General features: G+C 38.3%; 1 protein-coding gene across 2 annotated transcripts in view; it reads left to right on the top strand.

Moving 5' to 3' along the window:
* Positions 1–25,266, top strand: part of lrrc4c.S (leucine rich repeat containing 4C S homeolog) — a 496,732-nt gene that overhangs the window by 244,647 nt on the left and 226,819 nt on the right. The window contains exon 3 of one of the 2 annotated variants that reach the window (XM_041560990.1): positions 24,247–24,346. The exons of the other annotated variant lie outside the window; for it this stretch is intronic. The gene's annotated coding sequence lies outside the window, so the exon portion shown is untranslated. The remainder of the gene's footprint in view (positions 1–24,246; positions 24,347–25,266) is intronic. 2 annotated transcript variants of the gene reach the window in all.

The raw sequence follows: 25,266 nt of genomic DNA on the forward strand, positions 1-25,266 counted from the left end.
CTCTATCCTTATTGACATTAATATCTATGAAGCTGATTGCATTAAAAAATTGTTCAGCAGTAAGTCTAATTGTGTAATGCATAGTATTTACCCTTTTGACCTCTTAATGTTTTCATTGGATTAGGTCATCTCCATCAAATCCATAAGAGGAACTCACTGCCCTTATATGTATACCTTGCTACAATATAATTACAAAACCCTGTATTATGTAGAATTAGTCCTTTTTCAATGCTTTAATATACTGTAAACTATTATAACTTAGGCAGTTGCCTTTTGCTGGAATAAAAATGAAGGCTCACATATTTCTTTTCCTATGCCAACCTCAATAGTTTCCAATAAAACCTAATTCAGAATTCATATGGTAAAAAGAATGCCAAAGTGTCTGCTTTGTGAAGTATCTTGACTGTGCAGGCCACTATCTTATATTCTGTAGATTCTTAATTACTGAACATTAGCAGGAAATAGTTTGAACAATTTTCCAGGAAGAAGTTTCAGCAATATTAAGAAGGTAATATTGCTCATATTTTATGGATTCGGGTGATATATTTAAATATTTCTATTACAATTTTTATCATTAAAGATTAGAATGTTGCGTCAACAGAGAAAGATCTATGGTGGTAAGAGATGAGAAGACTGGGGAAATATTAGGGTAAATGGAGGCATGAATTTAATGCACATAGGCTTTTCATTATAGATTAGAAAGGAATATATGGTTTATCAAATTTACTTTACAGACTTACTACTACCTCTTTTATTTAGCTAACAATGTGGAAATGTAATTTCAGTTCTTTATTGCAGAATGATGGACTTTATGTTTATATTAGTTTGTGAAAAATCTTGTTTCATGGTTCCCCAAGCATATTATTCTTTACTCAATAAGTCAATGTTTATACTTGTACAAAACCAAAGTGCCAAAGATCTGCCGTTGGGAGATGATGTATTTAATTTCTAAACAATTAATCTAGCTTGATTTCTAATTGCAAATATAAGCACTTCGGAATAATGTCCAGAAATCCTGTTTCATTTCATTTTCTTGAGAGCCTCTGTAAGGGAACATGAAATACTTTTTAGAAACTTTATTGAAAAACAGTGCTGTTCTTCACAACATCTCAGCATATTTTGGGATGTGATGGGTAATAAGAGGTAGTCAGAGTAATATATATGGACCATTAGCTGAAGGCCATGGTGCTGAAAAACTTTGAAGAACAATTATTTGTTGACCAGCTTTTTTAGGATAGGAAGGTGGCACTGAAGAGGTGGGAAATGTGAGGCAGGGGTTGATGTTTTGTGGAGAGGAACAGGGTGACAAGGACAAAGATACAGACAGGGACAGGACCAGAACAGGACAAGACAGCATGTGCAAAGAGACTGGAGCAGGACTGGAACTGGAACAGGAGCAGGACTGGAACAGCATTGGAACAGGGCTGGAACAGGAGCAGACAGGGCTGGAGCAGGACTGGAGCAGATAAGGCAAGGCAGGGCAAGGCAAGGCTAAGGCAGGAACCAGAGAAGGGAACCAGAGCTAGGGAACGAGAGCCAGGTAGAGTGTTGCAGTGCCCAAGTTAGGCCAATGCTCAGGAACTGGTGGTGGGGAGGGCTGGCCTTATATAGGGCTATACCTGGGACCCAGCAGAAGAGCAAATAAGAACTTTCTGTCTGCTCTCCTGGCCCGGTGGTTAGTACAAGCAACCAATAACCAGGAGGTCCCAGGATCCAACCCCAGGAGAGCCTGACAGCATCTACATGTATGTATCTACATGATGTAGTATGAAGAGTGGTGAGTATATTAACATTTCACTTGCCTATCTCTAAACAGTGGGGAACTTTATTGACATTCCTGGGAACTAAGTCACCCACAAGAAAATGTTTCAATCATAACTAATGTGTCTGATACATTTTACATTTTGAACCAGCCTTATTTCTTTAAATGTAGGTTTATACCTAAATCAGTTTGCTCTACCCCACCACTATTCCACTATTGCAAAGGAAAAAATTAGACGGGGTTGGACAAGGGTATTTTATTTTTTTATTGAGTGCTACAACATTGCACAAGTTTGACAACAGTGAACCATTAATTTTTGGTTTATTACATATAATGTCTAGAAGAGATTATAATTAATGTAATTTTCACCCACATTTTGCCAAATAGGATTTCCTAGTATTTAAGGACTTTTTTTGCTGTTAATTTCTGTGTTAATTGATACGTTAAACACTCTAGAGTAATTCACACTATAGAAGGATCTTTTCAACCTGCTTAACCTTGTTAGAAAAATAAAAGTTATTTTCCCAATCAAAGTAATTTTATCTACTCTGATAGAATAATGTGATTCATAGTCAGCAGCTTGAATGCCTTCATTAATTCCAGCATATAATTAAAGGGTACCGTCATGTAACATTATGACAAATGCGAAATATTTCATTCCAGGATAATGCTTATCCTTATAAAACAAGATTTTTTTTGCTCTTTAAAACTGAACAGACTTGTCTTCTATTTTTAATATCCAAGTGTTAAGTCAATTAGGAACATTGGGGGTAATAGCTGTAAATTAAATGTCTCTGTGCATATTAAACAATTAATTAATTCTACGTTAATAGTTAACTTTTGTTTAACGTCCAATTAAATTTTTATTAAGAAAAGCTACAGTTTCAGACAAAATTACATTTCCAGGCAAAAATATCTGCAGTTTAGTTCTGCATGACTAAATACACATGGAACCACTATTACCCTTATTACACAAATATTCATATGTAGAATACATAGTACAGACTAGTTCAAATTCAAACTTTCAAGTTTGTAAAATTCAAACTTTCAAGTTTGTAAAATTTTTAAAAGAAGATGTTTTTTTTTTAGTTCGCATAGTATTTCAAAAAGACAATCTGCAAAAATGAAATTCTATTCATTTGCATTTTATTTGAATTTTAAAATTGCTAGTTTTTTTAATACATATTTCTTTGACTTACTAAACAAGCTTACTGTGAATGATTGTTTTATTATTGTTTAATTAATACATAGGAATTTTTAATAATATTAAAACATTGTTGCTTTTTTTTCAAATTCATATTTTTTTTAATTTAAGGGAAGGATTTCTAAATATGAATGGATAGCGATTTTGCTGTTCATGTGATTTCATGGCTAATATTCTTGCTTTTATAGCAGAAGTTTATCGGATTATTTGAAAAATCAGGATTTTTATTACAGGTGGGGCATCTGTTATCTAGAAACCCATTATCTAGGAAGCTCCAAATATGGAAAGGCCATCTCCATTGTATCCAAATAATAGAAATTAAAAAGTATTCCCTTTTTCTCTGTAATAATAAAACATTAGCTTGTACTTGATCCCCAACTAAGATATAATTAATCCTTATTGGAAGCAAAACCAGCCTATTGACTTTATTTCATGTTTACATGATTTTCTAGTAGACAGAAGGTATGAAGATCCAAATTACAGAAAGATCCATTATCTGGAACACCCCTGTTCCTGAGCATTCTGGATAATAGGTCCCACGCCTATATGGATTGGTAAAATTATTGTAGAAATTGAAAAAGTGGAAAAAACCATAGTAGGCTTAAAATAAATACCATTAACGAATAATATTTTTGTAGGAAATTAAAAATGGCTGCTGTTGAAAAAAATACAAAATTATGGAAAGGTTCTAAACAACTGTAGGGGTCAAGTACTTAGACATGACCCATTATATCTGTCAATGTTATGGACACTATTAAAATAGCCAAATGGTATAGTTTTATATGTTATTTGGTATTTCCCTGGAGTCTATGGTGAAATCCTAGACTTCACAATCTTATTTAGAGTTATTGTTGGCCAAATAAAAGTTCAGCCTTCTTTCTGCCCATAGAGGTCAGATATGGACTGTGTAACAGTCTTTAGACCTGCGTAAATTTGTACCAACAGTTTTGCATGGGCCTCTGTGCCATTGTAACAATTGGCTCAGTCTGAATTACATATTTTTGTATGTTTTATTTAAGGAGTAGTGATGGGCGAATATATTCACCAGACGCCAATTCGCAAAAAATTTTTGTGTTTCACTGCTGGCAAATAAATTCACGAAACTGCGGAAAAAATTCACAGGCGAAAAATTAACAGCATAAAAAAATTTGGGCATGCGACAGAATAGTCGCACGTATAAAAATTGTTGTGCGTCAAAATTGTTCGGATGCCCAGTTTAATGCATTTGGACAAAATAAGCGTGCATATAAAAATTGTCTCAGGCGTCAAAATAATTTTGACGCCCATCGACTTCAATGCATTTTGCAAATTTTTTGCCGTTTCTCGGGACAAATTTGCCCTTCACTATTAAGGAGTAACCTTTTTAATATTTTTATTTTTAATATAGGGTTTGCTTATTCATTTACATACTTTGAAGTAACAACTCTGAATCCTGTACATAAGAACATCACATAATAGTTCAATCTACATCCCTGAGCCCAAATACGTGAGAATTGCTGATGAAAATGTAATGTTCTATAAACAATAAACAAAACCAGTGTGAAACCTCTGTTCCCTGGCGCGAACCACAAAAATGTATCTGCGATACTATAAGAAAATAGACCATTTAAATTCACAGGTATGTGCTTGCCCCAATCACACTTATGTCTTGTAGAGAGTGGAGTCTTTCTCAATAGATAATACTCAACGGGAGATACTATTGATCAAAGACTGACTTTAACCTGCACTGAAAATGAATCTTTTGTTAGGCTTGAATGTTAAGCTGTGTTATCAGCACACAGAAAACATGCTCTTTCCAGTCTTTTATATAACATTTCTACCTGTTTTCAATTTATTTAGCCTATTTCATGTATATCATGTTCACACACAAAGAGAATATTGTGTATATCGGTGGGGCCATAGCAAGCAGTTTACCAGCTTTTTTATAGTTGCCTTTTACCTTATTGATTAAATTGTTCTTTGCCAAATGGCGGTGTAAAATATAACAATTTATTTTTGATATGCAAATCACATACAGTTTTCCACACTTGGCAACTGTAGGTAGAGGTTTAGTATACATCACTTGTTCCACTTCACCAACTACACTACAGTTATGAGACAATCTTAGCGTCTGTTAGCAGTTATCTGGAATTCCATATCCATCTGAGACTTCTTTATGGCTTTCTGATAGAAGGTAAATGGATGCTAGCATGCCTCATATATTTCAGTTAAGAGGTTGCATACTCTTAGTAGATATCAGATAAAGTACTTGGGTGTTTTTCTGTAACCTGTAGAAGACAAAAGGGGCAGATTTACTAAAGGGCGAATTGTCACCAGCGACCGCTTCGCACACTTTGCACCACTTTCATTACCACTATGCTAATTCAGTAAAATGTGAAGTTGCGTCCAGGGCACCGAATGCTGGCGACTTTTCACTAGCAATACTTCTTCAGTGTGAGCATTTAGGGATGGGCGAATTTGACCCGTTTCACCAAAAATCTGCCACCGGCGAAATGTCGCAGACACCCATTAAAGTCTATGGGCGTCAAAAAAAAATTGTTGCGCGTCTTTTTTTTTTGATGCACACAGCCATACAAGTCTATGGGCGTCATTTTTGCAGCAAAACAAGGCGAAAAAATTCGCCCATCCCTACAGTAATGAAAAATCGCTAGTGATCTGACGCCTATGTCAATTTGAATAGGGCCTATGTCAATTTGAATAGGGCCAGAGAGACTGGCGAATTGCTAATGTGGTGCCTCTATTCAAAAAAGGATCCCGTTCTCAGCCTCAAAACTATAAGCCAGTTAGTCTGACGTCAGTGGTAGGAAAGCTTTTCGAAGGGTTAATAAAGGATAAGATACTGGACTTCATAGCAAATCATATTGAGTTTGTGCAAGCATGTTTTATGCGTAATAGATCTTGCCAGACTAACTTAATTTCTTTTTATGGAGTTGTGAAAGGTGACTTGTTGGAGTACCTGTGATGAGTAAGTTGCAGTGTTTGAATGTGTGGTGAAAAAGACAGATGAGAGTCTAAGATAACTCCTAGGCAGCGTGCCTGTGTGGTGGAATGAAAGGCAGTGTTGTTTACGGTGAGTGATATCTGAGGGACAGGGGAAGATCTTGGAGGAAATATAATGAGTTCTGTTTTAGAAAGGTTAAGTTTCAGGTGGCGCTGTGACATCCTGGAGGAGACAGCAGAGAGACAGTCTGTGACTTGGGAAAGGACAGAATTAGAAAGATCAGGAGTAGACAAGTAGAGTTGGGTGTCATCAGCATAAAGGTGATACTGAAGTCCAAATGACTGAATAAGTTTTCCTAGTGAAGTTGTATAGAGCGAGAACAGCAGGGGGCCAAGAACAGAGCCTTGAGGAACTCCAACAGAGAGTGGGAAAGTAGTAGAAGTAGAGTTAGAGAAGGAAACTTTAAAGGAACGGTCAGACAGATGAGATGTAAACGATGAAAGAGCAGTGTCCCGAATGCCAGCTGAGTGTAGAATGTCAAGGAGGAGTGTGTGGTCAACTGTGTCAAAGGCTGCAGAGAGATCTAGAAGGATTAGAATGGAATAATGACCTTTAGACTTTGCCAATAGAAGATCATTGGTTACTTTGGTGAGTGCAGTTTCAGTCGAGTGTGATGGGATGAAGCCAGATCGCAAGGGGTCGAGAAGGGAGTTGTGAGTGAGATGCTGGATCAGGCGTTTGTAAACAAGCCTTTCTAGTAATTTGGATGTGAATGGAAGAAGGGCGACCGGTCGATAGTTAGTGGGAGAGCTGGGATCAAGGGAAGGTTTTTTGAGGATAGGAGTGATTAGTGCTTGTTTGTATAATGATGGAAAGGTACCAGTAGAGAGTGAAAGATTAAATAGGTGGGTAAATTCAGGAGAGAGTGTATCAGAGATTGGGTGGAGAAGGCGAGAGGGTATGGGGTCAAGGGAGCAGGTGGTGGGTTTTGAGCAGGCTAGAAGTTTGCCATTATAGACAAATAGCAGGGGACCTTTTTACCCATAAAGTGGATCACCGTACCAGAGGCCACCCCTTTAGACTAGAAGAAAAGAACTTTCATTTGAAGCAACGTAGGTGGTTCTTCACAGTCAGGACAGTGAGGTTGTGGAATGCACTGCCGGTGATGTTGTGATGCTGATTCAGTTAATGACTATAAGAATGGCTTGGATGATTTTTTGGACAGACATAATATCAAAGGCTATTGTGATACTAAGCTCTATAGTTACTATAGGCATGGGTATATAGAATTTAATTAAAAGTAGGGAGGGGTGTGTGTATGGATGCTGGGTTTTCATTTGGAGGGGTTGAACTTGATGGACTTTGTCTTTTTTCAACCCAATTTAACTATGTAACTAACTATGTAACTATATTCCAGTACCATTATATGACTCGCACGTAGATCTGAAATTAGAGACTGTAATTTTATGTCCTTGTTTATAAAAACCTGATAAATTACAATGCAGGTGAAATTAGCATCATGTTCCATTCATTTACATCAAAATATTGTATTTTTCAGTCTTTTTTACTCTTGCACTGTCAACGGCACCAGGTTATAAATACAATTCCCTAGTATCCAGTTTAGGAAGCCATCAGTGTTAGGGGGGCATACAGTATGGGTGCTAAGAGATTCAGCAGCAGAAGAGGCAGTGTGAACAATAGATAGCACAGTAGCAAGTTAATAATATTTCTCTGAGATAGACATTAGAGGGTTCAGTTATCACTGCAGATGCAATTGTGGTCTTGAAAAATGGACAGAGCTGTTGAAACTGGTCATTAAAGGTATTAGGGTTAGCGAAACTGTCAATTTTGCCTCCTCTTCAAAAATACATGCAGTTGCACCTATTGATTCAGGGGTCCCCTGGAGTACTATTTCCATCAAAACAATTCTACCAGGCCCAACTTAACCCCTTGGTGACAATTACAATAGAATTGTAAGAAAAATTAAATTGTGACCACAATTGAAGTTGTGTCATCAGCTGCAGTTATGGCAGACATATTAAAATGGATATGTTTGTATGTAGCATTTTCAGAGTGGTGATTGTGCCTCTTTCAGAGCATGTGGTCAAAAAATTATTTACTGGGGAAGAGTCTGATGGGTAGTGATGGGCGATATTTGGGGCGTTTCGCTTTGCCGAAAAATGTGTGAATTTCCCGCGAAATTTGGGAAACGGTGAAAAATTAGCGAAACGGCACTGACATCTTGTTTTTGATGCCGGTGACCATTATTGACGCCGGCGTCAGAGCTACTTAGACACTGGAAAGCTAGAAATTCCCACCTTATATAGGAACCCATTCGGTTGGCATCCTTCTGATGCCAGTTAAGCAGTAGCCCAAAGAACAAGATAATGGAGGAACAGAACTGCTGTGAGGGTGACACCATGCAAGCTGTGTGCACATTTACTCAGTCACCGGCTGTATAAATACAGAACATGACCTTTATGAAGGGAGAAAAGCTGATTTCATGTTCAGCTACTTGTGGCAGATAAAGATGCTCTGTCTTTCTGCAACTGCATCTTCTGCATAATATGTGTCCTGTTTCCATGGTAACTAAAATGACTTAGTAAAAATTGAAGCATGGCAAAGTTCCGTTTCTTGTTCCTGGAAGATTTTACAAAAATATACTGTATACACATGGTATGTAACTGGCCATATGGGAAACACTCGCATCCTAAAGGGGAAAACATGAACGATCAAGAAGTTATGTAAAGTTATGTACAGCTGAATTGTTGCGTTGCATTGACTCAAGTCACAGCTTGGGACAATCGAGTTCTACCTCTTTCTATTGATCGTTTGTGTGTGAATCCTCATTCAACTGGCTTCCATATTTCTGACCAGTTAGTGCAGTTATTTCCATCAAAAGCAATGCAGATATATATCTGGGCATGCATAAAAATACAGTGCTGGAGTATACTCTAAGGGGCACATTTACTTAGCTCGAGTGAAGGATTAGAATAAAAAATACTTTGAAATTTGAAGTATTTTTTTGGCTACTTCGACCATCGAATTGGCTACTTCGACCTTCGACTATGACTTTGACTTCGAATCGAAGATTCAAACTAAAAATTGTGCGACTATTCGACCATTCGATAGTCGAAGTACTGTCTCTTTAAAAAAAACTTCGACCACCTACTTCGCCACCTAAAACCTACCGAGCACCAATGTTAGCCTATGGGGAAGGTCCCCATAGGCTTTGCTAGCTTTTTTTGATTGAAGGAAAATCGTTGATGGATGGATTAAAATCCTTCGAATCGTTGGATTCGAAGGATTTAATCGTTCGATCGAACGATTTTTCTTTCAATCGTTCGATCGATGGTAATGCGGTAAATCCTTCGAATTTGATATTCAAAGTCGAAGGATTTTACTTCGACGGTCGAATATCGAGGGTTAATTAACCCTCGATATTCGACCAATAGTAAATGTGCCCCTAAGAGTTAAGTCCCCTGGAATTACAGATGTGGGACCTGTTTTCCAGAATGCTTGGGATCTGGAGTTTTCTTGATACTGGATCTTTCTGTCATTTTGATCTCCATACTTGTAGGTATTTATTTATTAAAATCCGAATGCAAAAAACTTTTACTGTAAAATCTGAATTTTTTTGTGAAAAGGTTTTCAAGGTTTATTATAGCTTCAGGATAGTAAAAGTCGGGAACTAAAAATCCTCCATCTCAGAACTGCCGAGTTTGCATATAAGTCAATGGAAGAGTTCCTTATCCTATGTGGATATCCTAAGTTTCTGTGGTCTGCGCTGGATTTAGCCCAAAAATTAGACTATTTCAGGCTTTTCGGGCAAAAAGCCAGAAAAAAATCGTGTGGTTCGGGAAAAGTTTTTAAAAAAAGTACAATTTGGATTTTCACTCGTTTGTATCGCATTATCCCCCGATCTGATTAAATCATGCTTTTTAAATAATAAATAAGGTCCAATCGTGGATTCTAGTTTGGCCAGACTTTTTTTTATCTAGATAAAAAAAATCGGATTTTGATTAATAAAAACAATTATTTAAACATTAAACCCAATAACATTAATTTGCATCTAATAGGGATTTATTTTGTCTTAGTTGAGCTCAAGTACAAGGAACCATTTTATTAGTACAGAGAAAAAGGAAATCATTTTTAATGATTTGATTATAATGTCTATGGGAGATGGTCCGTAATTCAGACAATTCTGCATAACAGGTTTCTGGATAATGGATCCCACCTGTAACCTATGCTCTTAGGTAGGGATGTGTTCCCCTAGGCCTAGGGGCAGAGTGATTTTGTCCTACCCATAATTTATTTAAAGGGAGGGTATTTAGATTCCAATTGATGCTGCTGGGGAGCCTGGAGCATGAGGCCCCAGTAAGATCAACTGTGCACAGATGAAGATGGAGATCCTTAGAGAAGTAGGGTAAGGGGCTCTGTTAATGAATAAGAGTGTTAGATAGACAGGGAAGGAAGAAGGAACAGCCTGTGCTCAAATGAGGAGATCAAGATGGGGTAGTTCCCCAGGGGTACCCCTTGTGTAGATTGATACCCAAGTAGTTAGGAACTCTGGGATTCTGGGTGTAATCTTATTCTTCATCAGATAGCACACACACTTGTACAGTATATGGTAACCACACATACATTTTAAGAATAAAAATGTTATATTTTGCAAAATATCCTTTGGACCTACTGGTAACATGATGTAGTGGGATAGGAATCCTACACTTTAAATACCTTTACCTGAATTGTTGCATTGATCTGTGTCATCCTTAGCTGTACTTCTAATGTCCAGCGGTTGCAACCTAGTAGGCTTGTATGGTTATTACCCATTTACAAGTCTTTGGATACAAACCCGCATGAACACAAGGAGGACTTAAAGACCCCACGCATATAGTGCCCAAGTCAAAATAGATGTAATGGAGTCTGAAATGTGAACATTTCCAACAATTGTGCCAAGATGCTGCTATGGAAAATATTTGAAGAATGTCAGATTTAAGAAGACAAAGTAATTTAGAAATAAATAAAAAAAAAAAAATCAGACAGGGCTTTGCTAAAGTAAACTGTGCGTTCTTGATTGGTCTGTCAGGATACCAATGTCCCAATTGATTTGTCTTTTGGCTCTCACTTTATAAAATCAGCACTTTCAGTGTCAGAGTCACTTTGAGCAGACAGAACTGGGTATGTTAGTTATTTAGGACATGCATTGGAAGGGAAGCAGAGATAAAACACTTAAATATTACTTTAGAACAATTTAGGAAGAGCGTTTAGATATTATGTTTTACCCATTACATTGCACTGTACAGGTCATAAGAGCGACAGCACGGTTCTTTGGAAGGGAACTGTACATTTTCTATTTAACAAAAACGACAGGTGACTAGTCCAAACTTAATGAGCCAGTAACACAAACACAGGTATAGGATAAAGAAACAAATATCCAGATACTAGCATAAATACTTGTTTTTATTCAAGCAGAAGTTCTAGTCAATATGTTAGACTGAGCTTACTTGGACCAAGGACCTCATTGTGATGATGCCACATAGAGCTTTTGCTTTTGTTGCAGTTCCTGCAAGGTACACAACGACTTCACATGCGTTCACTAGGTTTTCCCTAAGGCGGATTTTGATCCTTCATAAAAGGTGGCCTCTCATGAACAGACTTTATATAATCTGGAAAGATTGAGATCTATTGAATGTCTATGAGTGCCTGGGTTGACTACCAAAATGTTAATTGGTTTATCGACCATTGGTGAAATTCTAGCTGTTCAAGATCAAAGATAAAAGAAGGATGATCAATGACTGACCAGCTTGAGTTGCTATATGGGTCTTCAGATGACCGAGAAGGGCATAAGGCATGAGTACACAGCCACAAATGGCTGGATAAATGCAAATTATCCAACCTCTGATACAATGAAGTAATAGCTGAGCTTCAACATTACAAAGTGGTCTCCTTTTTTAATAACATTGTTATGCACTGGTCTTGACTTGGATTTAAGATGTATTTTTTTTTAGTCAGAATGCAGTTTTCCCTATAATCCCATCTTAATTGTGGCTGTGAACTTTGTGTTCAGTGCATTAAATGCACACAACTGCACAGCGGGTTTTCTGATGTGCTTCATGTGTTTTCAGTGGACTTCTATGAATTTGCAAGTAACTCTGCATACACTCCAATGTTTATTCATTTATCTTAAGGGGAAATAATATAACAGAGTTGCAAAGTTGGCCCCAAGTCTAGAAATCTATGCTATCCAATCGACATTTTATTTCAAAGGGTCGACGAGGTATATAATACTCATCAATTGGGTTATTACATCTTCCAATGCCTATAAATCAAATTGTAGTTGACTTGCTCATCTCTTTTTAGAATACATTAAATAAGTAAGATATCTCTTATATGAGGGATGTTTAATTAATCAAAGAAGAACTAGTGGGGTTTCATTTGCAGGGCAACTACAGCTTCCAGTTTTCTTCACCTATGGGTTGAGGGCTCTGGTTCTGATACTACTGGATCATTTAATTTTACCAGGTCATTCCTTTCATAATGTTCACCTCCTTGTAAAACTCCCTAGTTATCTTGATTTAGAGGATAGCTAGTCTGTTTGCCCTTTGTTTTATAAAAGATGTTAATGTTCCTTTTTTCCTCTACCATTGCATTTCCATATTGTGCACTTTGCCATGTAACTGAGGTTTCTGCTAATTAATAATAGCTTTTTAACAGGCAACAAGGGGCACTTGGCACATGTGGGGGGACTGACTATGCTCATTAATCAAGCATTGGTCCCAACCGCTTTTGAATAAACAACATTAAAGAGAATGGAGAAAGAAGGGAGGACACGGACAGGCAAATAAAATCTCACATAAACGAGATGTACAAGGTGAGGGGGTCACTATATTCAACTCCTGCCAGCCTCAGCAATCTTTTAGAAGGCTCTTGGAGTAGAATTACTGTAGTACTTAATGACTGGTTGAGAGTTAGCAGAGGTGCATACTAATGAGCCACATTGTGATTCATTAATGAGAAACATTATTATAGTTTCCCTGAAGTCGAGCGTTTCTTCATTTGCATTCTTTTGGTTCTATTTAAGAAATGAAGTACTTGCAAATCACAATAAGGCAATGAAAATACTAGTTAATAAACAACAGAATTTAAAGGGAAATAGCCAGAAAGTATTGTTTAACATTAAATGGGAAAGTCACTTACATACAGTAGTTACATAGTTAAATTGGGTTGAAAAAAGAAAAAGTCCATCAAGTTCAACCTCTCCAAATGAAAACCCAGCATCCATACACACAACCCTCCCTACTTTGACATAAATTATATATACCCTGGGGGGCGTGGCTTGCCGTTGCTGCTGATGGACGCGTGTTAGACTGGCTCCGCTCAGACTCCCAGGCTAACTTACTGTTGTGGCACGATTATCATGGGGAAACCACAGAAAACGAAGCAAGAGAAGGAGAAGATGGCACAGAAAAAGCAATCGCTTTCTCAAACTGAACTTCCGCCTTTATTTTTTAAAAAAAACACGGAGCGCAGAACTTCCAAGATGGCGCCGACCGCGGCTGAGAGAGAGGAGGAATCGGATCCGCAGCGTGACACCTCGGATCTAGATAGTGAAGCAGGTGAGGAAATCTCCACTCGCACTTACCTTGCCTCTCTTCCAACGAAGTCGGATATTAAAAGCATGCTTCAGGAAATGACGCAGTCGATCAAAGTGGAGTTACAAGATATTAAGAGAGACATGTCAGCCTTATCTACCAGGTTTGATGATTCTGATATGGTTCAAAGTAAGTTGTCCTCTAATCAAAAGCTGATTTCTGCACACATACATACGCAGGATATGAAAATCTCTGATTTACAGCGTCAGCTAGAAGATCAAGAAAACAGGGGTCGACGCAATAATATAAGGGTTAGAGGGGTCCCAGAGAGTATACAGGTGGAGGAGATAAATAAAACTCTACTGCAAATCTTTAATAGTGTACTCCACAGGGATCACGATACAGATATCCCTATTGATCGTGCACATCGTGTTCCAAAACCCAAAGCAGCCCCTCTGAATGCACCGAGGGATATCCTGTGCTGCATCCATAGCTTTAAAATGAAGGAGGACATACTTAGTAAGGCTAAAGAACTTGATCATATATTATTTGAAGATAATACTATAAAGTTGTTTCAAGATGTGGCAAGATCGACTCTATTGAAGAGGAAGTTCCTCAAGCCGCTTACAGATCATTTAAGGGCGAACAGCATTTTATATCGATGGGGATTCCCTTTTTCCATTACTGCTTCTAAAGACGGCATACAAGCAACGATACGTACACCATCTGATACGGAAATTTTTTTTCAAAGATTACAGCTTCCGGCAATTCCTCTTCCAGGATGGCTACCAGATTGTACTTCACTTCTTCAACTAGATTTAGATTTCCAAGTTGATTGGGCAACGATTTCGACACCAAGACGGGCTTCGCATACCCCCATGAAAAGAGGGTCCAGAGCCTCACTTCTTTCGCCTCTACAGAATACTACCCATACTCCAAAAAAGTGATCGGCGACACGTAAGACTTTACTGAGACACACGAGTTATTGACTTTGGTTGTGAGCTTTTCTTTATTTCTTGGTTATGTTTCAAGTAAATGCTTTGATATATGGATAGATATATGGCCTGATACACCTGAGGTTATGTACAATTATATTTTAGTACACAGTTGAATTGTTGTTTTCCCCTTTATATTTTCGTATAGCCTGGGGGTTTTGGCTGCTGGATGATACGTTTCTTAAAAACTCAGTTAGCCAACCGATCACCTCCCCCCACCTTACCACCTTTGGTCGCTGATATAGTACAGCTAGAAGGCATACGCCTTGTAAGTCTGTAGCGACTTTTTTTTTGTCTCCCTTTTTCCCTCTCCCTGGTTTTCCCTTTTCTGATTACACTCTTTCTCTACTATGCTCTTCTTTCTCTTTTGATCCCTTCTTTCCCCTATCCCTTACGTAGGACGGAAGCACGACTAATATACGGAGGAATACTTATCAAGATGTTCATAGATAGTTTTCATATGTGGTCTTAGATATGGCACAATTAAGTTGCAAGGTTTTGTGTTATAATGTTAATGGTCTCAATGAATCTGTGAAGAGGGCACAGATATTCTCTGAGTGTAGGAGAAACAAAGCTCAGATTATCTTGCTCCAGGAAACTCATTTTAAGGAAGGGAAAACCCCTCAGTTAGTAGTTAAACATTATCCTACTATATATACTAATAACAATCCGGAAAAAAAAAGTTTGGGGGTCATGATATTGTTACATAAAGATATCCCATTTCAATTTAAGGATAAATTAGTAGATATAGAAGGAAGATTGTTGGCTATAAAAGGGTCAATTGCTGGTCTCAAGGTTACAATTGTAAATATGTATGTGCCTAATCATGGGCAATCCACATTTATTCAGAGGGCTCTAAACCTTATTGGAACTTTTACAGAAGGTCTTTTGATTTTGGGCGGAGATTTGAATGTCACACTGAACCCTTTAGTTGACTCCTCTAAGTCTAAGACAAGTATATCTTATAGGGGCCTGAAGGGTATTAAGATGGCTCTCACGTCTTTAGGCTTGGTGGATTTATGGCGTAGTTTTCATCCGAAGACGCAGGATTATACACATTTTTCAAAAGCCCATCAAGGTTACACTAGAATTGACTATCTTTTTGTCTCACAAAATTGGCTGCATTTGTTTTATCAATCGGATATAGGTCCAACTACTTTGTCAGATCATGCACCAGTCACAACTTTATTTCATATCCCTAATACTTCTAAGCCAGAATTTAATTGGAAATTTAATGATCTCTTGATCCACAAACAGGATACTAAGCAACTGATAAAAGCAATGATTGCCAAAATATTGGAGGAAAATGAGACATCAGATGTATCTGCAAAAACTCTGTGGGAAACATTAAAATGTGTTTTGAGGGGGAATATTATAGCATTATGTAGTGTTATGAAAAAACAAAGGGAGAAGGATATTACTGTTCTTATTGCAGAAATACGTAATTTGGAACAAACGCATAAAGAGAGCATAGCAAAACAAATACTCACGACCCTGGAAAGTAAAAGAGTACAATTGAAATTTTTACTTGACCAGTATACGTATAAAGCATATATGAGAAGTAAACATGCATTTTATGAGTTTAGCGATAAACCTACCAAACACTTTTCGAAAATATTGAAATGTCTTCAAGCCAATACAACTATAATGTCAATCAAAGACCAGCAGCAACACACTCGATATGCTACTGTGGAAATAGCAAATTGTTTTCAACAGTTTTACCAATCTTTGTATAAACTTCAAAAGGATGCACCTTCTTCTCAGTTGTGTCAAGAAATCTCTAATTTTATTGCAGTAGCTAACTTAAAAACTATGTCAGCTCAACAAAAAGATGTACTGGATAGCCCATTTACTTTAGAGGAAATATGTACCACAATTGACTCATTAGCAACAGGGAAGAGTCCTGGCCCAGATGGGTATGGAGCCCTTTATTATAAGACCTATAAAGATTCCTTAGCACCGATACTTTTATCTTATTTTAATTCCATAAATAAGGAAAATGGCTTTCATCCCCAAGCGACAGAAGCGCATATTACGGTTATCCCTAAACCGGATAAGGATCCTCAACAATGTACCAGCTACCATCCAATATCTTTAATCAATGTTGATCTCAAGATATATGCTAAAATGATTGCAGAAAGATTAAAAAAGTACTTACCTTTACTCATCCACCCCGATCAGACAGGCTTTATTCCCAAGAGAAAAGGAAAGGAAAATACTGCTAAAGTAATTTCATTAATGCATTATGCCAATGGAAATAACATCCCATCTTTTCTCCTTACCACGGATGCGGAGAAAGCCTTTGACAGGGTCTCCTGGCCTTTTTTGGAAGCCACTTTATCAGGATTTGGATTTGGGGATATAATGAAAAACAGAATTTTAGCATTGTACAAAAATCCCTCGGCCAGAATAAGAATTAATGGCATCTTATCTCCCAAACTTGAAATTGCTAATGGGACTAGGCAGGGGTGCCCGCTTTCCCCTTTATTGTTTGTATTAGTTTTAGAGACCTTATTGTCACATATTAGGCTAGCTCCGGATATTGCAGGCATAATTGTTAAAAACAGAGAGTATAAAATAGCAGCGTTTGCGGACGATTTACTATTATTTATCACTAAACCTACTATTACTGTACCTAATATAATGGTGTTATTTAAGTTATTTGGGAAACTTTCAAATTTTAAAATAAATTTTAGTAAATCGGAGGCCATGAACATTAATTTGCCAACTCAGACCCAAACCCTATTAGAACAGAACTTTCCATTTCGCTGGACCAATACTGCTATAAAATATTTAGGTGTTAAAATACCAACCAAATCTCATTTAATATACCAAGAAAATTTCATCCCATTACTTAAGGTATTGGAACACAAAATAGAGAATTGGAAGAAATTAAGATTGTCTTGGTTCTGTAAAGTACAATCAGTTAAACTGATTCTAATGCCAAAAATTCTATACCCACTTCAATTATTACCAGTCCATATACCGCGAGCCTTTTTTACTTCCATTAAATCATTGTTCTCTAGATATATATGGTCAGATAAAAGCCCTAGGATTAAATACAATAATTTAATACGCCCAAAAGATAAGGGCGGTCTAGCGTTTCCAGACCCATTTACCTACTATAGAGCAATACATTTGGCTAGAGTGTTGGCATGGTATAATATAAAAGAACCAAAAGCTTGGTTAGACATAGAAAAAGCCCATGTTGATATCCCTTTAGAAAACCTTCTGTGGACTAATAAAGAAGTGACTAGAAAATACTTCCGGAACCACCCCACTATTAAACCGACTTTGGATATATGGTTCTCATGCAGAGAGGATCTCAACCTTACCCCTCAGCCTTACATACTCCAGCCTTTGACTATGAATCCTGAGTTTCTGCCAAGTTTAGATCAGGGCACATTTGTAAATTGGAAATGGTATGATACTAAACCCACTAAATTGAAGGATTTTTTTAAGAGAGGGATGAGACTGTCCTTGACAAAAGTACAGAAAAGATGGGGGAGACATCCTAGAGACCTTTGGTGTTTCAATCAATTATCCCATTATCTCTCATCTACTACCCGCATAGGTTGGGAAAGAGAAAATACCAAATGGGAAAATATAATGGAAGGTACAGTATATGCCCTGTTAAGAAACCCTTATCTGTAATCTATAAATTGATTATACAAGCACAAAATCTTCCTGATCCGCCCTGCATAAAAAATTGGGAAAAAGAAATGGGAGTGGAAATTCCTGATGAGACCTGGTGTAATATTTTTAAGTCACTACACAAAAGTTCGAGGGTGTCTAGGACAAGGGAAACTTTGTTTAAATTAGTAACTAGGTGGTATTACACACCAGTACGTTTATTTCAGATGTATCCGGCTCACAGTAAAGAATGTTGGAGATGTAATCTGTTGGACGGTACCTTTGCTCATATTTGGGTTGAATGTATGAAACTTAGGGATTATTGGTTGTCAGTGGGCAGAACCATAAAGGATCTTACTGGGATTGAGATTGATACTTGCAAACCCCTATTGATTTTATTTCACTTAGATATAAAGTCTAATGAGATTATACATAATGAGCTTTTTCTGCATCTTATCCAGTCTGCGAAGGCTTTAATTCCATGCAAATGGAAGTCTCCTGTACCTCCTACATATATTGAATGGATACACAAAGTTGAAGACATTCGAAAGTTAGAGGAAATCGCTTATATTTTAGGAAATGAAAGTGGGAAATATTGGTCCATTTGGAAACCGTGGATAATGTTTATTCAAGATAAGTAAAACTGGAACATGGTAGGCGCAAGTTATGTTTACTACTTCCTAGATTAACATTTTTCTCTTGCCCCTAAGCTACTGTTTAGACCAACTCGGTTTATGGTGTCTAATATTTGTTGAAATATGACTTATTCTATTGATATGCACGAATATGAAGAGCTCTACCTGATCCCTTACATACTTGTTGTAAGTGTAGGGTGCTGATCCGGAAGACCCTTCCCTCGCATAAGGGTCATTGAGTCAATAGCAGAAGAAATTCGGATGCACACCTAAGATTGCAGTGATGTCCAAAATAGTGATTTATTTGTAGCCCAAAATATACATCACAAAGGGGCAACGTTTCGGACCCCTCTGGGTCCTTTATCAAGCCTCCTGTGTCACATACAGATACAACTTAAATAGGGGTGAGAGGGGGTTGGTGATTGTGAGCCCCTCCTCCTTGTTAAAAGGTTAAAGGTAATCTTAATTGTGTGAGTCATAGTCCAGTATCCAGAATGTTCATATTTGAATACAGGTGAAATGTCCAATCACTGGAGTCCATCTTCACAAAGTGTCCATAAATCATTAGTGTGAGAAAGGATAAAAAATTCCAAACAAAATTGGTAACTATGGATACGGCATACCTGAGACGTCTAGTGGACACTGCACCATTCAAATGATCTCATGACATGTGCAGGAACCATATGTGACACTCAGGACATTGATTGTCGTTCCATTAGTAACCTTAAAAGTAAATGAAAATACAGTTAAAATACTATCAACATATTGATACATCATCAAATTAGGTGACAACAATAAAGATGTATAAAACAATAACGGAGTATCCACCTACATATGAATGAACATGGCTGGTGTGTAATCCCTATTTAGACCACGGGGCCAGAGTGTATCCAATTTGTGTATCCAAAACATTTCCCTTTGTTTCAACTGGAGAAGTCTATCGCCCCCCCTCCTGGGTACGGCTACCGTGTCTATGATCTGGAATTTCAACTGACTAATGGTATGCTTGGCTTGATGAAAGTGTGCAGGTACAGGTAAAGGGGTCAAATTCCTGCGTATTGTGGACTTATGCTTAGAGAATCTATCTTTCATTTGCTGTGTGGTCTCACCTATGTAGAAAGATACAGACAGGAACAGCCTCTTACATTACAGTAGCTTCCACCCGCCTGCGCTTAAGAAATCTTTACCCTTCACACAACTCACTAGGGTTAAACGCATTGTAAGTGAGAGTGAGGAAAGCGATGTACGACTGACTGAGATGTCTAACCGATTTAAAGCAAGAGGTTATCCGACTGAACCAATACAAGCAGACATAGCCAAAGTAAGGGAGTTGGATAGGGACCAACTACTGCTTAACAAGACCGCTAAGACTGCCAATAATGACAAACTTGTATTTGTAAGCAAATTCACAACTGCTAGCCGACAAATTTCTAACATCATACGCAAGCATTGGCATATTCTGCAGTCCTGTGCCCCTGATGTACCATCATTTCAGACACCTCCCATGATGGCACACAAGAGGAGCAGAAATTTACGTGACAGACTGGTGAAAGCGGACATCGGGGGTTCTTTAAACAAAACACAACGCTTTTTACAGACCCCTAAATACGGGACTTTTCCTTGTCTACACTGCACCCAATGCAATTCAGTCATCAAAGGTAGCTCTTTCCACCATCCACACACTGGCAAAAAATATGACATCCAACATTATTTCACATGTGAATCAACGTATGTCATATACTTACTAAAATGTCCCTGTGGTCTACTCTACATAGGTGAGACCACACAGCAAATGAAAGATAGATTCTCTAAGCATAAGTCCACAATACGCAGGAATTTGACCACTTTACCTGTACCTGCACACTTTGATCAAGCCAAGCATACCATTAGTCAGTTGAAATTCCAGATCATAGACACGGTAGCCGTACCCAGGAGGGGGGGCGATAGACTTCTCCAGTTGAAACAAAGGGAAATGTTTTGGATACACAAATTGGATACACTCTGGCCCCGTGGTCTAAATAGGGATTACACACCAGCCATGTTCATTCATATGTAGGTGGATACTCCGTTATTAGTGGTGCTTGCGAAGCAAAGCATCACTACTGTTATCTTGCAAACTTATTAGTGGTGCTTGCGAAGCAAAGCATCACTACTGTTATCTTGCAAACTTATTTTTTAGTGGTGCTTGCGAAGCAAAGCATCACTACTGTTATCTTGCAAACTTATTTTTATTCTTCTTCCGTATGAAAGTTTGGCGCGTAACTAGTCCCGCACCATTTGTCCTAGACCCATGAATGAGGTGTCAAATCGTGCGGCTTAATCGGGAATGGGGTGGTATGACTTTTCTAAGGGGTGGGTGGTTAATTGCCCCTTGCGGGGGCAATTAACCACCCCGAAAAGTCCCATAGATTAACATTGAGGCCAACTTTTGACGGATTCTAGCGCAGAGAGGGAATCTTGTAGAAACGTTAAATTTACCACATTTGAAGAGGTTTGCGACCTGTGTCAGATGATACCCCACACGAGGGTATAAGTTTTACCCCCGGGGCAGGAGAGGTCCCCAAATTTGCCCCATTGACTTATAATGGGGAATTTATCGAATAATTAGTTTGTCGCAGACCCATGAATGAGGTGTCAAACCGTTCAGCTTATTCGGGAATGGGGTGTTGTGACTTTTCTGTCCTATTTTGGGGACCCAAAAAAGTGAGCGGAGCCGCAAACAACCAATCAGATTTTCCCTATTGACTTCAATGAGAAAATGTAAACAGCTGTAATTCTCACAGTAATAAAGCCAGAGCTCCCAAACTTGGCACCGTGGGTCACTGGGTGACTGCAGCCAAAATTTACAAAAAGTGGGCGGAGTCTACAACAGCCAATCAAATTTCAGCCATTCAATTAAATAGGAAAATTTTAAACTGCTGCCGCTCTTAGACGGTTAATGGCAGCCTCCTCAAACTTGGCACAGTTGGTCACTGGGGGACTGGGATTAAAATTAAGAAAAGTGGGTGGAGCCAAAACCAACCAATCAGATTTCTTTGATTGGTTTTAATGGGAAAAATTAAGAAGGCTGCCATTCTCTCAGTATTGATGTCAGGGACCTTGAATATCACAAATGTGGTCGCTGGGGGTTTCCACTTCAAGTTTAGAAAAAGTGGGCGGAGCCACCAACAACCAATCAAATTTCATTCATTGATTTTCAATAGAAAAAAATAGAAATGCTGCCATTTTTACACATTAAATGACAGCATTCCCAAACTTTGGTATGTTAGTCACTGAGTGACTGTGGTTCACAATTAGGAAAAAAAGGGGCGGGGCAACAACAGCCAATCAGATTTGGGCCTGAGTTTTGCCACGGCAAGCACCACTCACATTTTCTTCAGGAAATGTACCTCTCTAGTTTTTATTCTTCTTCCGTATGAAAGTTTGGCGTGTAACTAGTCCCGCACCGTTTGTCCTAGACCCATGAATGAGGTGTCAAATCGTGCGGCTTAATCGGGAATGGGGTGGTATGACTTTTCTAAGGGGTGGGTGGTTAATTGCCCCTTGCGGGGGCAATTAACCACCCCGAAAAGTCCCATAGATTAACATTGAGGCCAACTTTTGACGGATTCTAGCGCAGAGAGGGAATCTTGTAGAAACATTAAATTTACCACATTTGAAGAGGTTTGCGACCTGTGTCAGATGATACCCCACACGAGGGTATAAGTTTTACCCCCGGGGCAGGAGAGGTCCCCAAATTTGCCCCATTGACTTATAATGGGGAATTTATCGAATAATTAGTTTGTCGCAGACCCATGAATGAGGTGTCAAACCGTTCAGCTTATTCGGGAATGGGGTGTTGTGACTTTTCTGTCCTATTTTGGGGACCCAAAAAAGTGAGCGGAGCCGCAAACAACCAATCAGATTTTCCCTATTGACTTCAATGAGAAAATGTAAACAGCTGTAATTCTCACAGTAATAAAGCCAGAGCTCCCAAACTTGGCACCGTGGGTCACTGGGTGACTGCGGCCAAAATTTACAAAAAGTGGGCGGAGTCTACAACAGCCAATCAAATTTCAGCCATTCAATTAAATAGGAAAATTTTAAACTGCTGCCGCTTTTAGACGGTTAATGGCAGCCTCCTCAAAGTTGGCACAGTTGGTCACTGGGGGACTGGGATTAAAATTAAGAAAAGTGGGTGGAGCCAAAACCAACCAATCAGATTTCTTTGATTGGTTTTAATGGGAAAAATTAAGAAGGCTGCCATTCTCTCAGTATTGATGTCAGGGACCTTGAATATCACAAATGTGGTCGCTGGGGGTTTCCACTTCAAGTTTAGAAAAAGTGGGCGGAGCCACCAACAACCAATCAAATTTCATTCATTGATTTTCAATAGAAAAAAATAGAAATGCTGCCATTTTTACACATTAAATGACAGCATTCCCAAACTTTGGTATGTTAGTCACTGAGTGACTGTGGTTCACAATTAGGAAAAAAAGGGGCGGGGCAACAACAGCCAATCAGATTTCAGCCTTTGACCTTAATGAAAAATGATAAACTGCTGCTATTATCACGGTTTAAATGCTAGGTGTACCAAACTTGGCTCAATTACTCACTGGGTGACTGCGGTCAAAATTTAGGAAAAGTGGGTGGAGCCATAAACAGCCAATCCGTTTTCACCTATTGACTTCAATGTAAAATTTTTGACTACCGCCGTTCTCACAGTTTTAAAACCGGAGGCCCCAAACTTGGCACTGACCATGACTAGGTAACTGGGGTTAAAATTCAGAAAAATGGGCGGAGCTTAAGACAGCCAATCAAATTTTACCTAACGCTATTCAATGGGAATATTTAAATTCCTGTCATTCTTACACTGTTAATGTAAGAGTGCTCAAACTTGGTCCATTTGGTGACTGGGTTGCAAATTTTTAAAAGTGGGCGGAGCCAAAAATAGCCAGTTTGTTTGGATTGATTTCAATGGTAAAATTTGGTTGGCTTTAAATTTCACCGGTTTAATCCGGATTCTACCGACTTTGTGTACTCTCTAGGCACCAGGGGCGACTGGGCAAGACACCCAACATATATGGGGGGCCTGAGTTTTGCCACGGCAAGCACCACTCACATTTTCTTCAGGAAATGAACCTCTCTAGTTGTTTTATACATCTTTATTGTTGTCACCTAATTTGATGATGTATCAATACAGATGCAGCCACTTTGGTTTGTCTGTTTGACACAGAATAACTAAACACAGATATCCCATTTATCTCATTTAACACAGAAAACTGCGTCACAACATCCCATCTAATTAAAGCATTCACCATTGTTCACAATGGTGCTTTGGTATGCTAATGGAAAGGTTAAATGCATTAAATGAGTTAAGATGACTTTAGATAACGCAGTTTCTTCAATTAACCATGAGTCATGACGCATTTATCTCACAAATCCAAGTGGCTTCATCTGTATGTTGATAGTATTTTAACTGTATTTTCATTTACTTTTAAGGTTACTAATGGAACGACAATCAATGTCCTGAGTGTCACATATGGTTCCTGCACATGTCATGAGATCATTTGAATGGTGCAGTGTCCACTAGACGTCTCAGGTATGCCGTATCCATAGTTACCAATTTGTCAAAATTTGATTTTCACGTTAAAATATCACTATGTATCATTACGTTTCAAATCCGGGGGGGTTTTGTTTGGAATTTTTTATCCTTTCTCACACTAATGATTTATGGACACTTTGTGAAGATGGACTCCAGTGATTGGACATTTCACCTGTATTCAAATATGAACATTCTGGATACTGGACTATGACTCACACAATTAAGATTACCTTTAACCTTTTAACGAGGAGGAGCGGCTCACAATCACCAACCCCCTCTCACCCCTATTTAAGTTGTATCTGTATGTGACACAGGAGGCTTGATAAAGGACCCAGAGGGGTCCGAAACGTTGCCCCTTTGTGATGTATATTTTGGGCTACAAATAAATCACTATTTTGGACATCACTGCAATCTTAGGTGTGCATCCGAATTTCTTCTGTTATTCTATTGATATGTGAATATGTACGTTTTTAATTGGCTTCCGTACTACGACGTACTATATGTTTTTTATTGTGTAAACGAATGTGATGTTTCATCCTTATGTCTTTCCCCCGTCCTCTCTTTCCTTTTTTTTCTTCTGTTAATTTTCTTTTATGTTTCAGTTATGGATAAATAAATAAATAAAGAATATTCAAAAAAAAAAATTATATATACCCATATCTATAATAACTATAGAATTTAGTATCACAATAGCCTTTGATATTATGTCTGTCCAAAAAATCATCCAAGCCATTCTTAAAGGCATTAACAGAATCAGCATCACAACATCACCCGCCAGTGCATTCCACAACCTCACTGTCCTGACTGTGAAGAACCCCCTACGTTGCTTCAAATGAAAGTTCTTTTCTTCTAGTCTGAAGGGGTGGCCTCTGGTACGGTGATCCACTTTATGGGTAAAAAGGTCCCCTGCTATTTGT

The sequence above is a fragment of the Xenopus laevis genome, chromosome 4S (genome assembly GCF_017654675.1).
Source record: "Xenopus laevis strain J_2021 chromosome 4S, Xenopus_laevis_v10.1, whole genome shotgun sequence".
Taxonomy (NCBI): domain Eukaryota; kingdom Metazoa; phylum Chordata; class Amphibia; order Anura; family Pipidae; genus Xenopus; species Xenopus laevis.